We start from the raw sequence: 13300 nt of genomic DNA on the forward strand, positions 1-13300 counted from the left end.
TGCTATATTTTGGTCTTGCAGCATAATTCCATACAACTCTTAAAGAGTACATCTGCCTGTTGTAATGCTAAGTGTTTGCTCCGTTTTTAACCACTTGAGTCTTGCCATTCAGAAAAGTGCCAAAGAGATGGCTTTTCTAGGCTTTGGCTTTGACAACATGTCATCTCTCTACTCCTCCATCTACTTGTTTAAACTTTCAAAGCTTTCCATGCCTAGCCCCCTCCTATCACTTGTTCATAATGCCTAATCTGTGTTGCCTGTTACTGCATGTTCTTAGAAAAGCTACTTCTTTTCATTTTCCCCTAATGTTTCTTATGCATGTTATGGGTTCCACTCGAAGATATTTCATTCTTCTCTTTCACATTCCTTCTGCAAGATCCTCTACTTTACTGTGGTACCTACCAAAATATGAACATATGGCTGCTCTTGTGTTGGAATTGCCACCTGTTATTATAGCTAATATAGTTTCCAATGTTATGCTAGTTAATATTCAGTTGTTTTGTGTTATGGATAGGGTTTAGTCCATCTTTTCTGAGTGTTTTGTACAATGTACAGTATAACTGAGTCCTCAAAGATTGGTGTTCTTTGCAGATGAAATCTCATGCTCTGAAGAAACATTTCATATAGTGAGTTTATTGCAAAGAACAGCTGTTGGGCACTAGAAAGACAATATCCAGACCCTTCTCAGAACTAGTTGGGTTAGAATGATGCAACTTGTACTAAATTATAGCAGACTGGTTATCATCCATAATCGAACCCCATCTGGGTCTGCATGTTTGTCTGAGATGGAATATATTCCTGATTGAAAAGGAATTATGAGCCTCCAAGTTACAGACATTTCTGTTTGATTTCCTCCAACACGCATCGATTAATCAACCTATGTTGCTAGATGATATCCTGTTCTCTTTGCTAATCAAAATAGTTGAGGAGCTGTATTCATCCTTTTCTTCATCTCTGCTGTCAGATTCAGTATTTTTGTTTGGTCTTATTCTCAGTGCATTTGAAAACAGTGGCCCCATAACTTTGTATATAGGCATTTATATGAAAATTTCAGTTGCATTTATTGTGTAACGGAATTGTTGAGGTCAGAACAGACCTTTGCAGGTCTTCTAGTCCACCTCCCCTGCTCAAAGCAGGGTCAACTGGAGCAGGCTGCTCAGGGTCATGGCCTGTCAGGGCTGGAATATATCCAAGGATGAAGACTCCACAACCTGTCTGGGCAACCTATTCTAGTGTTTGATCACCCTCAGAGTAAGAAAAAAAATGTTTTCATTATGTTTAAATGGAATTTCCTGTATTTCAGTTTGTACCTGTTGCCTCTTCTGTCACTTGGCACCACAGAGAAGAACCTGACTCCTTTGTCTTTGCTCCCGCCCTCCCCCCCGGGCAGTGTTTATGCACATTGACTTCCCCCTTGAGCCTTCTCTTCTTGAGGCTCCAAACCTTTAATCACCTTTGTGGACCTTTACTTGACTTGCTCCATGTCTCGTTTGTACTGGGAAGCCCAGAATGGGACACAGCAATCTAGATGTGGCCTTACCAGTGTTAAGTGCAGAGGGAATCATCTCCCTTGACCTGCTGGCAAGGTTCTTCCTAATGCTGTTGGCCTTCCTTGCCGCAAGGGTGCGTTGCTGGCTGATGTTCAACTTGTCCACCAGGACCCCCAGGGCCTTTTCTGACCATTAGGAAATGGTTTCTAGGAGGATTTCATCCACCACCTTCCCGGGGATTGAGGTGGAGCTAACTAGCCTGTAGTTCCCTGGATCCTGCTTCTTGCCCTTCTTGAAGATAGGGGTGACACTTGCTCTCTTTCAGTCCTCAGGAAACTCCCTCATTCACCATGACCTTTCAAAGATGATTGAGAGTGGTCTTGTAATGACAACAAGCTTCCTCTGCTCTCATGGATGTATCCTGTCAGGTCCCATTTGTTTAGGTATTCTCTCATTTGGTCCTCCTCTATGGAAGGTAAGCGTTCCTTGTTCCAGATTTCTCACTGGTCTCAGAGGCCTAGGTTTCCAGAGGGCAAATCTTACCAGTAAAAACTGAGGTGAAGAAGGCATTGAGTACCTCCTCCTTTTCCTTGTCCTTTGTCACAGAACCCCATCCCATTTGTCAGCAGGCCCTTATTTTTCATAGTGTTCCTTTTGCTTCCTCAGGTGATTGTACCTGTAGAAGCTTTTTCTTACTACCATTCATGTCCCTCACCAGGTTCAACTCCAGATGGGCTTTGGCTTTTCTAACTGGAGCTTGGAGAAGGTGATTCTGGAAAATTAACCACCTCTTCTGGACCCCTCTTCTTCCTGGTAACATAACCTGTGGGATTCTTCCAAACACTTCCCTGAAGAGGCTCAAGTATACTCTCTGAAGTCTAGGGTTGTCTTCCTGCTATTTCTCTTGTTCCCTCCTCTCAGGATCCTGAATTTCACCATCTCATGGTCACTGCAACCAAGGCTGTGCTTGACCTTCACATCCCTGACCAGTTATTTCTTGACTGTAGCTATGAGATCCAGCAGAGTGCCTCTCCTCGTTAGCTCATTGACAACCTATGTTAGAAAGTTATTATCAATGCACTCCAGAAACCTGGGTTGTTTATGTTGTGCTGTGTTGCCCTTCCAGCAGATGTCAGGGTGGTTAAAGTCCCCAGTGAGAACCAGGACCTGTGAAGATGAAGCTGCTGCTTGTTGTCTGAAGAAAGCCTCATTTACTTCCTCCTCCTGATCAGGTGGTCTGTAGCAGACACCCACAACAGCGTTGCCCACATTGGTCTGCCCTCTAATCCTAACCCATAAAGTGTCAAGTGGCTCATCACCTCTCCCTAGGCAGAGCTCCTTGCGTTCCGGCTCTTGTCTGGCAAAATGCGCATTTCTTACCTTCCTGGTCTGTCATTCCTGAACAGTCTGTATCTATCTGTGTCTCTGATCTCAGTAAGATTGTATGTTTGGAGTGAATAAAAAGCACACTGGAGCAGGAATTGTATTCAGTCTCTAAGCTGAAGATTTGGTGGTGGGATGGCTAAGGCTTAAAAAAAACCACTAAAGCTTTTATGGGTTTATTTAAATTTGGTTATATTTTCATGATTTTTCTTCTTATTTTGTAAACTTTTTAGGGAAGAGCTGTGTATCTTTTCTTTCACTCTAGTTTTATTAAAAAAAAAAAAATTTACAGTGGGGTTTCTGTCCTATAGCACTGCTGAGCTGTAGACAAATGAGAAGAACCGGATAGTTGTTAGTAGCCTTCCACTATGTTATGTATTGTTTGATGCCACAACTTGAGAAAACTGCTGACTGGCACAGGAAAATATTTATTCTTTTTCTTTCTCCGAACTTTCTGGATATGCTAGCTGTTAGTATTTTGAGGCAGTACATAGATGAAATTCAAGTGAAAGACATGAGCAATTTGTATATTTCTTGCAGTAGCAAAACCAGTGTTTTTTATCTTAGCGTTTATACATCACAAACAGAAAAGGACGTGGTACAGTATCTAGCTGTTAATTGTTTATAATTAATATATTCTTCTATAGGCTACTTATGCTTAAAGTATGAGCACATCTGAAAGTTAGCTATTCAAACTGTCCAGATAAGGTCCAGATTTAAGCAGAGTATGACAGAGAGATCTATGCTCCGAATCACACGTCACTGGTAGAAGAAAGTTTGTGTGTTGATCACGAAGCTACTCATCTAGACTCTTTATTAAGATAAGTGGAGACTGTAACAATCTGGCACAAGGGGTAATAAACCTACCTTTTCAAATCAAGAAATTGGTTAGAAATTGGTCTGCAGAACTTGGGGCAGCCGCATAAACAAACTACTGATGTTGGATACAGTGATATTTGTCTTGTTCAAGGTAGATTTCCATGAACTGTCCAGTCATTTTATTTATCTTTGGAAATCTCATACAGTAAAATGGAAATGCTAAAGCTTATTTAAGTAGAACATTGAATGTGCAACTATCTAGTGAAGGCCTGATTTGATGAGGGGATAAATGTTTCTCAGTTCCCATCAAACTGTTAAGGAGTTTAGTGCTTTAATGCCTCATGGAACATCAAGAGGGAACCTTAATGCATTGTTACCTTCCAGCCCTATTTAACTGACAGCTGCTATGGCTTTGGTGGTGATGGAAGTCAGTGCCTCCACGAGACCTTCTCACTTTCTTTATGCCTTTTTTTTATGTGTAGAAAAGTATCAATGTTGATGATAGTGTTCAGCTTCACTTGCCTTATTGATAATGGAAGCCAACCTGTAAATATGGTTCGCTGGCTTTTATTGGCATATCACGCAATTCTCCTCAGCACAGGGTAAAACCTCACAGTGCTTTTTAAAAGGCCAGCTAATACCTTGCTTCTTGTGTGGCTCCCATTGTTGCAATTATGAAAACTGCACTGGTGGAAACAATACTAGGAAGATTATCAGGAGCAAACAAAAGAGCGTAGGAAAGCGTAGGTAGTGCCCATTTCTTCCCTTTTTTCTACTGTGTTAAAATATTTATGGAGATGTATGTGATCTTGTCAGAAGAGCCATAACTCATTGTTATGACTTATGAGGTCTGGTCATGTGAATTGTCAGAAAGAAAGCGTTCCCACGTGCTACTAAGCAGCTTTTACGGTGTTGTAGCCGCGTTCTGCCTGAGAAACCCATACTGCAAAGGTCACTAATCAATATAGGAATGGCTACAGTTCTTCACTTGTAGCTGTCCCCATACGGCAGAATTCCAGAAACGCAGTCAGGAAATTTTGAGCTCCCTCAAACAGATGTATATGTGCAGAGCATATCCCAGAGAAAAGGGATGTGCTGCAACATTGTCTCAAATCACTTTTAGATAGCATAAGGAACATCAGACTACAGAAGAGTGGAATTTATGCCTTCTCAAGCTTTTCAGCCTGCTGACTGCTGGCTTTCTGCAGGTTTTATCTCCCACTTCCATATAATATGATTGTTTTATCTGCCTCTCCCATATGTCATACTCCATTCCTTTGCGTGCTCTGTTAGATCATTATCTCTATGTTGCTATTTGGTGTGTGAGGTCTGTAAAACCTCTGTATGCTGTATATACAATGGAAACATGGGAGTTCGTTGTCTGAAGACCTAAGCCATATCTATGTTCTATTGGTATGCAGTAAATTTGAATATATGGTCACCTGTGATCTGCATGCTATGAGAAGGCTGCAGTTTATGCAGTATTTATCACATGTTGAAGTAGTGAGACAGTACCTAAGCATGGAGGATGTCCTCCTGCGTGTGAGCGTATGTCTGGGCTGGACTGAGCCATAACGTGTTACTCTTTATCGACTACTGATTCCTACTTTCAGCTGTGCTTGAAAATGTGCTTCTGTTAGGATACAGAGTGAGTTGCTGTGTTAATTTTCTGCCCTTTTTCCATGTATATATCTTTGAAAATCAAAGTTTGCCTTTTAGGAGCTAAAAAAATACATTTGAATTGGGGGAGGGGTGGGAATCAAGCTGCCCATAATTTTTTTCTGAAATTTGTAGGATGAGATGTATGTAGCAATAAAAATGTGAAGTAGAAGATTATGCAGGCCTTTTAAGATTTTCATCTGGTCTTAACCCAGAAAAAGTGTTAGGTTGTTTTTTTCCCCCCTTCTTGTGATGGTACAGGATGTGTTGTTGAATAGACTGAATGGGGTGGGTTTTTTTGTTTTGTTTGTTTGTTTTTTTAAATGAATTAACTAAAAAGGCTGCAACTTCTTGTTTAAAAAATGATGCATACTTGAAGCACTTTGGTTTTGATTTCTTCATTTTATTAAAATGGGAGCAGGATGTTTACATTCATTAATAAGGAAGAGTGATAACTCTCTGTTTGTCAATGGTAAGAAGGAGGCTGCTGAACACTAGCTGCTTGTTCCTGTCATACCGCGAGCATTAATGGGCACCAGCTGGGTTGTAGCTCTAGCAGCTTCACCACTTCAGCCTTGCACAGCAAGAGCTGCTGTGGCAGTGCTGCAGAAGGGCCTCCCGTGCAGATTTAGGAAGTACACACTTCAGTTGTTGTTCCCTGGGCAACAGAATGACTGCAGCCAGCTGGCTCTGCACCACCTGAGCTGATCAAAGAGCAAACCCTGTCAGGCGCTGATACTTCAGCTCCTCCAGTTTCGGTGTGAATATCTGCAGGCAAGGATGTAGGCAGCATTGTCATTTGGGTTTCAAGGTGAAATACAGGGGAGAGAAGTAGAATGACAGCAGAAAGTGGAAGGGAAAAAACATTAGTCTTGCAGATGCTGTGTAGAGTGAGTGATCGTAGAAAATTATTTTTAAAATACTGAATTACTAATGCACATATAAAAATGTGAAAGAAAAGAGAACAGGAGACTAGCAATAACTGGCTTTAATGTATTATGGGAGAAAGAAAACAATTAAGGGTGATTTATCATATGTATTTAGTTGAGAAAGACCATAAAGAACGATTGAACATCAAGATTAAAATGTTACATAAAAGGATATAGTTAGGGAGGACTGAGCAGAGCTGGAACTGGTCTGCTTTGGGTGACTGATGTAAGATTGTGACAAGTCAGGACTGCAGTTATATATATCAGAGCATGCTTCGGTGGCATGGTAGGTTTTATTCAGCAAGTGGCGCCAGAAGAATGAAAGGTAGATGATTGAACAGCTGTAGTGTTGGCTGATGTATTCCTGTATAATTGGGATCTAAATCCACTTGAGTGTTGGGTTTTGAGGGGAGAGGGGTAATACTTCTTGTATGTCCATTTAAGTTTATTCTTATACTTTTCCTTTTACATTATGGCAGCAGCTACTGGTGCCGTTACTTTGCTTTCGAGTTTTAGGGTAAGAGATTTAGATTTGCTTAAGAATTTTAGTTTTTTTAGTTTTTTTAAAACTTCTTAAAATCCTGTTTTAAAATTTGTTACCAAATAGTGAAGATTCATATTGTTTTTAGTCATCTCATCAACGTGTATAAGTATCCGGGGCGGGGGGGGGAGTGTCAAGAGGGTGAGGCCAGTCTCTTCTCCGTGGTGCCCAGCAACAGGATAAGAGAGGCAATGGGCAGAAACTGAACCACAGGCAATTCCACCTAAACCTGAGAAAAAACTTCTTTCCTGTGAGGGTGACAGAGCACTGGCACAGGTTGCCCAGAGAGGTAGTGGAGTCTCCTTCCCTAGAGATATTCAAAAGCCGTCTGGATGTGATCCTGGGCAATATGCTCTAGAGGACCCTGCTTGAGCAGGGAGGTTGGACTAGATGATCTCCAGAGGTCCCTTCCAACCTCAACCATTCTGTGATTCTGTGATCACTTTTACAACAGGTTTCTCTTTTACCTTTTCTAATGTGTCCACTGCCTATGAAAGATGCCAGATTCAATTTTGGAGAAATAACTGCAGTAGGTGAATTGGTGATGGGCAGAGTATGAAAAGTGATAGTACTTATTTGCTTATATCAAGTTCTGGGTGTCTCAGTCCGCACTTGAAAGAGAAAGGTAAATGGAATTGGTGGGTTTCTGTGTGTACTTAAACCTCTTCTCTGCTGGAACTGCAGCGTATTGATAAGTATCCATACTTTTGATGAGGATTTCTTTTTATATTCCATTTGTTAGTTCTGATTTTCCGACTCACCTTTATTTTAGTAATATTTGACTGGTAGAAGTATCTCCAAAGCAGTTTCAGGTGTTTTTTGTACCTTAATTAAAACTCAGATCAGCAAGGTTTTAACTAAAATATTTTTTTCCTGTAGCTTCCTCATAAAATATATTTGGGGAGGGAGATTTTCAATAAAGGAATTTGGTGTGAGAAAACAGTGAAATTACTGGATTATTTTTGATTGCAGAGCTATCCACAGCTCCAACACAGCAAGTATAGCTTTTTGTTCTCAATAACATAAAAACAGAAGTCTAAAGTAAGTACATGTACTGTCTGCGGTGACAAACTGGACCTCATCTCCTTGCAATATATCTATTCTGATTTATTTGCCTCGGTCATCCAGATTTCAAATGATTTCTTAGTAGGTTTACTAGAATTATATATTGTGTCCTTTTTAAAGCTGTTATTTGTCAGAGAGAATAAACTATATTTTTTTCAGGAAATGTCTGCAGACGAATTTTTATAATGTCACCTGATGCTTACTTGAATTCCTTGCAATTTTCCAGGCTGTGATGTTTTCTAAGGGAATCCTTATAATAACGCTGAATGACTGTTAGAATTCACAGGCTCTAATATCTAAATCTGGAGACCTGACAGAACTCGCTTCATCTTTCAGTATGTATGTCTTCTAACTGTTAGGAGCTGCTGAAGCAAAATTCAGGGTTGTGTAAGGTACTTAGGCGATCTCTTCTAGTTTAAAAATCTGAAAATTCACTTTAAAAAAAGAACTTTTCACAAGGACAGGAGTGACTTTCTCAATGTCGTGAGCAAATGCATTGCATCTGGAATCAGCAGCCTGCGTTCTTATATTTGCACTTTTCTTCTGCTGCTTCTATTCAAAATAATTGTACAGTTGTTACGAAATGTCTGCTGGCTACTGTACTCCAGCCAGCGGTGGTACAGTGAGGTGATATGTCATATGTGATGCAATTCTATAAAGCAGTAACAGGTGGATGTAGTTAAGGTTACATATGTGTTTCTTGTCAGACTCTCATTAGTGACTTTCTGATATGTTTACCTTTCAGGCAGAAAATTTTTCAGGGTCATTTCTTTCTCAGAAGTTATTACCTTCAGTTGCAGTGGCTCTCCAAGGAGAGAGACAGTATTTGGAAGAAGATAAATGGGATATTTCACCTGTTTACAGCTTTTCCTATTTTGTATGTGTGTTGAAAGAGCGAGTAGTGGAAAGCTGAAAATTGTCATGGAAATCACCCTCACGGAGAAGTCCTTTTGAGTGCTCCAGTGAAAATTGGTATTGATTTGACCAAGTTGTGACCTTTTGCAAATTGCACGCTCTGCATGCGCAGTGTTTTCTCACTTGCTGTACTTGCAAAGTAGGCAACTGAAGAAGGCCTGTGCTCTTTAGCCGTGGTTACCTCACTTAGGCTTTGGATGAACTCGCTGAAGATTGTTTCCTGCGGTTGGTTACTGCAGGCTCAGAGCTGCCAGTGCAACTGCATGTTTAGTCACCTTCTAACTCAGTTTTGTCAAAACGTGGGATTCTTTTTTTGTTCCTTGATTTTGTTTGTTTGTTTATTTTTAAGTCTGGATCATTTCAGTGGAACTGGGTAGAAGAAGCTATGTGTAAGATTATACTGGCAGATCAGAGACTATGGTAAGCTCTGCCCAGGAGGTAGTATTGATAAGGCTGGGGAAACTAATGCTTACCAGCGGGTAAGCAGTCAGAGTAGTATGTCTAAGTCCAGCCTTAACTAGCGGAAGTTATATTGAAGATGTACAGAGAATGAGACAAGGGCTTTTTCTTGAGCAATGAGGCATAAACGTGATAAAGGTTTAACATGTCATTGCCTCATTCCTGGACCGTTTTTGTGGATAATGCTTTAAGGATACAGTGAAATTGCCTTCTGCAAACCTTTCAGTTATAGTCCATGAAAGCGTAACTTTTAGATCCACAAGATAGATCCACATAGTCGTTAGTTTTTCTTAGTATGCTCAAGTATAACATCACAACAGAAAAAGTCATAAACTAGCTTAGCTTTATGTATTCTTGTTTGCACTGGTACAGCGACATAAATAATAATAATAAAAAAAATATTCCAGTCCAAATGAGGTAAAGTTGGAAAAGCAGTTTCCAACAATTTAAAGAACTTTAAAGAAGACCTAGAAGCTAACTTCCAGGTGTTTTGCTTTCTTATATTCTTTGTTTTACAGAATAACTGGCATTGTCATTTAAATGTTGCATTCATATTTGTCTTTTATCTTCTGAGGGAAAGTAGTGCTGAAAGTGCACATTTATAGAAATGTGCTTAGTTTTACATTGTGTCTGAGAAATGATACAAGAGGTAGTAGGTGAAAACATTGTCTTTATGTATGTATGTAGTAGGGTGAAATGAAGATTTAGCAAAAGAAGGGAAAAGCTAGGGTTTCTATTTGCATGAAGTTTTTTTGGACAAGCAGTGACACTATAGTGGCTATAATGAAACTTTTTAGTAATACTGAGTATGTACATTTTAATATGATCATTTAAGAAATAGGGCTGTATGAGTAATTCTGCAAATACTGTGTACTCCTAGTGATTTTCGTTATACAGCCATGAGAAGCTTGTTGTGGGACCTGGATTTCTATGTAGGGAGAATTATTTTGTGTCTGAGTTCCTGTAGGTTTGTTGCTAAAAAGAATCAGGACCGACCAAAGAACTCCGTCTGTCATAATGGAGTGACGCTTTCACTCAGCCCTAGAATTTCCCTTCTCTTCTACCAGAGTGCAAAAGATACCTTTTTCTAAAAGTGCTTTATTTAAAGGGAAATCAAGCCTTGGATTAGATCGGGCATATCTAAAATTTCTCCCACAGGAGGCTGTGGCAATTCCATTTTAGTTTCATACATCTGAGGATTAATCAAGTGTTGGAACTGTAGATAAGTGCATAAAAAGTGTAAGGAGAAATTAACAGTGCTCTGAATTAAGTTTTTACACTACAGATCTAGCCACATGTCTAATTGCAGAGTTCCTCCAAAGTTTAAAAATAGAATCTGAAGATTTGTAGTGCACATACAGTTATTGATGGTAATTGATCATTTCATAGCTGGAAAATAGCCTGTAATCTTCCATGAGCATCTTCAAATCCAGTTAAAATCGGAGAACAAAGTCTATGATGACAGGGTTGGGCAGTTTTGGGCATGCTGTGCATGCTGTCTGTCTGTGTTGGAGGAAGCATGGCCCTTCCTGATGCACGACAAATTTTATCCTCCTCCGCCAATCCCAGATGAAGTGAAACAGAGATGTAATTTCATAGAATCTTGCATGTGAAATTCTGAGCCAACCTCTACTTCTGATCTTTTTTACTATTATTTGCTTTTTATAGGAACACCTATGTTATAAAATATGTGGAGGTAATAAGATTTTGTGCAAGTACTACTTAATTCAAGAAGAGACTTTTAGTAAATACTGAAATGTGAGGAATATAGTTGTTAGGAGGAGGTTAAAGCAAGTACTACTTAATTCAAGAAGAGACTTTTAGTAAATACTGAAATGTGAGGAATATAGTTGTTAGGAGGAGGTTAAAGCTTCTGCATTTATAGAGAAAATAAGTGATAACTACCTCGCTAAGCTATTTTCAATGTTGATTAAAACATAGATATTTTTATTTCTGTTTTTGTAAACAAGGACAGAAAAAGCTGAAGTAGCTGAGCTACTTCAACCACTGTGAAAGGGAATGACTAACTTCTGAGTTATTAAGATCCCTAGTAAGTTTGATAACCTTCATTTTTAAATTGTATTTTAAAGATATGCACTAATATAGAAAGCTTAGAGCAATTCTTTAAGATAAAAATTGAATAGCTTAAAAAAAAGAAAAAGCTACCTAAAGTAAGTACTACAAAATAGCAGCCATTAATATAGAAATCTATTATGGTCAAATTATATTTCAAAAAGATAAGCTTGTCTTGCATTTTGGAAGAGCAAATGGCATCTGAGACGCATCATATCATTAGAGCAGCTAAACAGCTCTTCAGAGAGAACGCTGTGCTGGGCTCCAAGGAACGGTGTAGCTAGGTCTGCAAGATGGGGCAGTCTGATAAATTTGTTCTCGCTACTCGAGCAAATCTACTCTGCCTATAATACCAAGGTACATTTCCAGCTTGCTCATTAGCAGCATCTGTAATTATTATTTGAAATCAAATATAAAATCTTTGTAGAATTACTGCACACATTAGAAATTGAAGCACTCTTATTTCAAAGCACCAGAGTTGCATAGGAGCCTGGGTTACATGAACTTCCAAGGGAATTTCAGTTTTTCTTTTTTTTTTTCTTCTCCTCCAGTCCCACGCAGTCTTGAGATCACTGCTTGTTTAGTTGTTTTAGGGTTTGTAATCTGGAAATCTGATTGTGCAAGAAATTCTGATTCTTCTTTCTTTCCCTTTAAGTTTTTCATGGGACCAAACCATCAGGATTTCAAAATGTTCCAATGTGAAATTGGTTTAAAGAAATTAAAATGATATTTCAAGGAGTCATGATATTGGATATGCATGGTACAGACTTTCAGTAATTAAGATCTGCTAAATATTTCTTTAGAGTGTTCTTTACAGTCAATCTCATAGTGACTAATTCGGCAAAATATTTGGTACATCTTATCTTCTCAAACTGTATCGCAATTTCAGCTTAGGTTATTTGTTACTTGTATAGTGTACAGTGCATATTGTGGGTTTATTTGCCCCTTGCTTTAAAAAAGTAGCCATCTGCTACGGCTTCCTCTCCTTCCTACAGCGGCACATTGATTCAGAGTGAAGGCATTACCTCAAATGACTTGAAAACAGCTGATTAGTTAGCGTGTGCTACAATTAGTAAAAGCTCAATGAAGTGTTAAAAAATAAGGGCTTATCCAGTATCTTTACATCTTTAGATGTATGGTCTCATGGTATGGTATATAACTTACATACAAATTCCAGACTGTTCTATAACATGGTTTTATATATATATATATTTATATATACATACGCACATATACATGAATCGTATTTCACATTTAGTACATTCTGTGCGATCCCCAGTGCTCATGTAATTTGAACTCTGTACCTTAAATTAAAAGTCTTTCTCTAATCCTTCTTTTCTTTTCATAGAAGTGGTCATTTTCTCCGACTGACTTGACCTAACTACCTACAGTTGATATTTCATATGGCTGCTTTTTAAATGTGTCTGAATTCTTCAATTTTGTTTTTATTTACCATGTATCAATGCCTTTTTCTTCTCTTATCTGTTGTTTAGGTGCCTGTTTTGCATGTATTATGTCTAGATTGGCCCCCTTTGTAATAGAGATGTTTTTCTATGTTAATGACATTTCAGCCTTTTCTGAAGAAGGCCTTTTCTGATTTACTGCCCTTCCTTTTGAAAACACTTTCATTACAATTGTTCCTGTTTTACTTTCAATAGTCTGAGTCAGTCACGTCTGCTTGTGGCTCTTTAATCAGGCACTCTAGATGAAAATCAGCTAAATGTACCTGAAGACAAAACGGTGAGAAAAAGGCCTATGAAATGACCTCACCCAAGAACACGTGTCATTTGTTGCTACTTATCCTTTCGATTTTTCCCCTGGCCCTTCTTTAGCAGGTGGATGTTCCCCGGCCTTGCTTTTGCTTAACATCACCGTAGCTGGCTGGTTGTTCCTGCTGTACTAGATAATACTGGCCTGTTCTTCCTCTGTGAACCCTGGAGCAGAGACTCTAGCAATCTGAACACAGG

General features: G+C 39.1%; 1 protein-coding gene across 12 annotated transcripts in view; it reads left to right on the forward strand.

The window, feature by feature from the left end:
• The window catches only part of EIPR1 (EARP complex and GARP complex interacting protein 1), a 226891-nt gene that overhangs the window by 36526 nt on the left and 177065 nt on the right, over nt 1–13300 (forward strand). The gene's annotated exons all lie outside the window — the stretch shown is intronic.

Source organism: Struthio camelus, chromosome 3 (genome assembly GCF_040807025.1).
Source record: "Struthio camelus isolate bStrCam1 chromosome 3, bStrCam1.hap1, whole genome shotgun sequence".
NCBI lineage: Eukaryota > Metazoa > Chordata > Aves > Struthioniformes > Struthionidae > Struthio > Struthio camelus.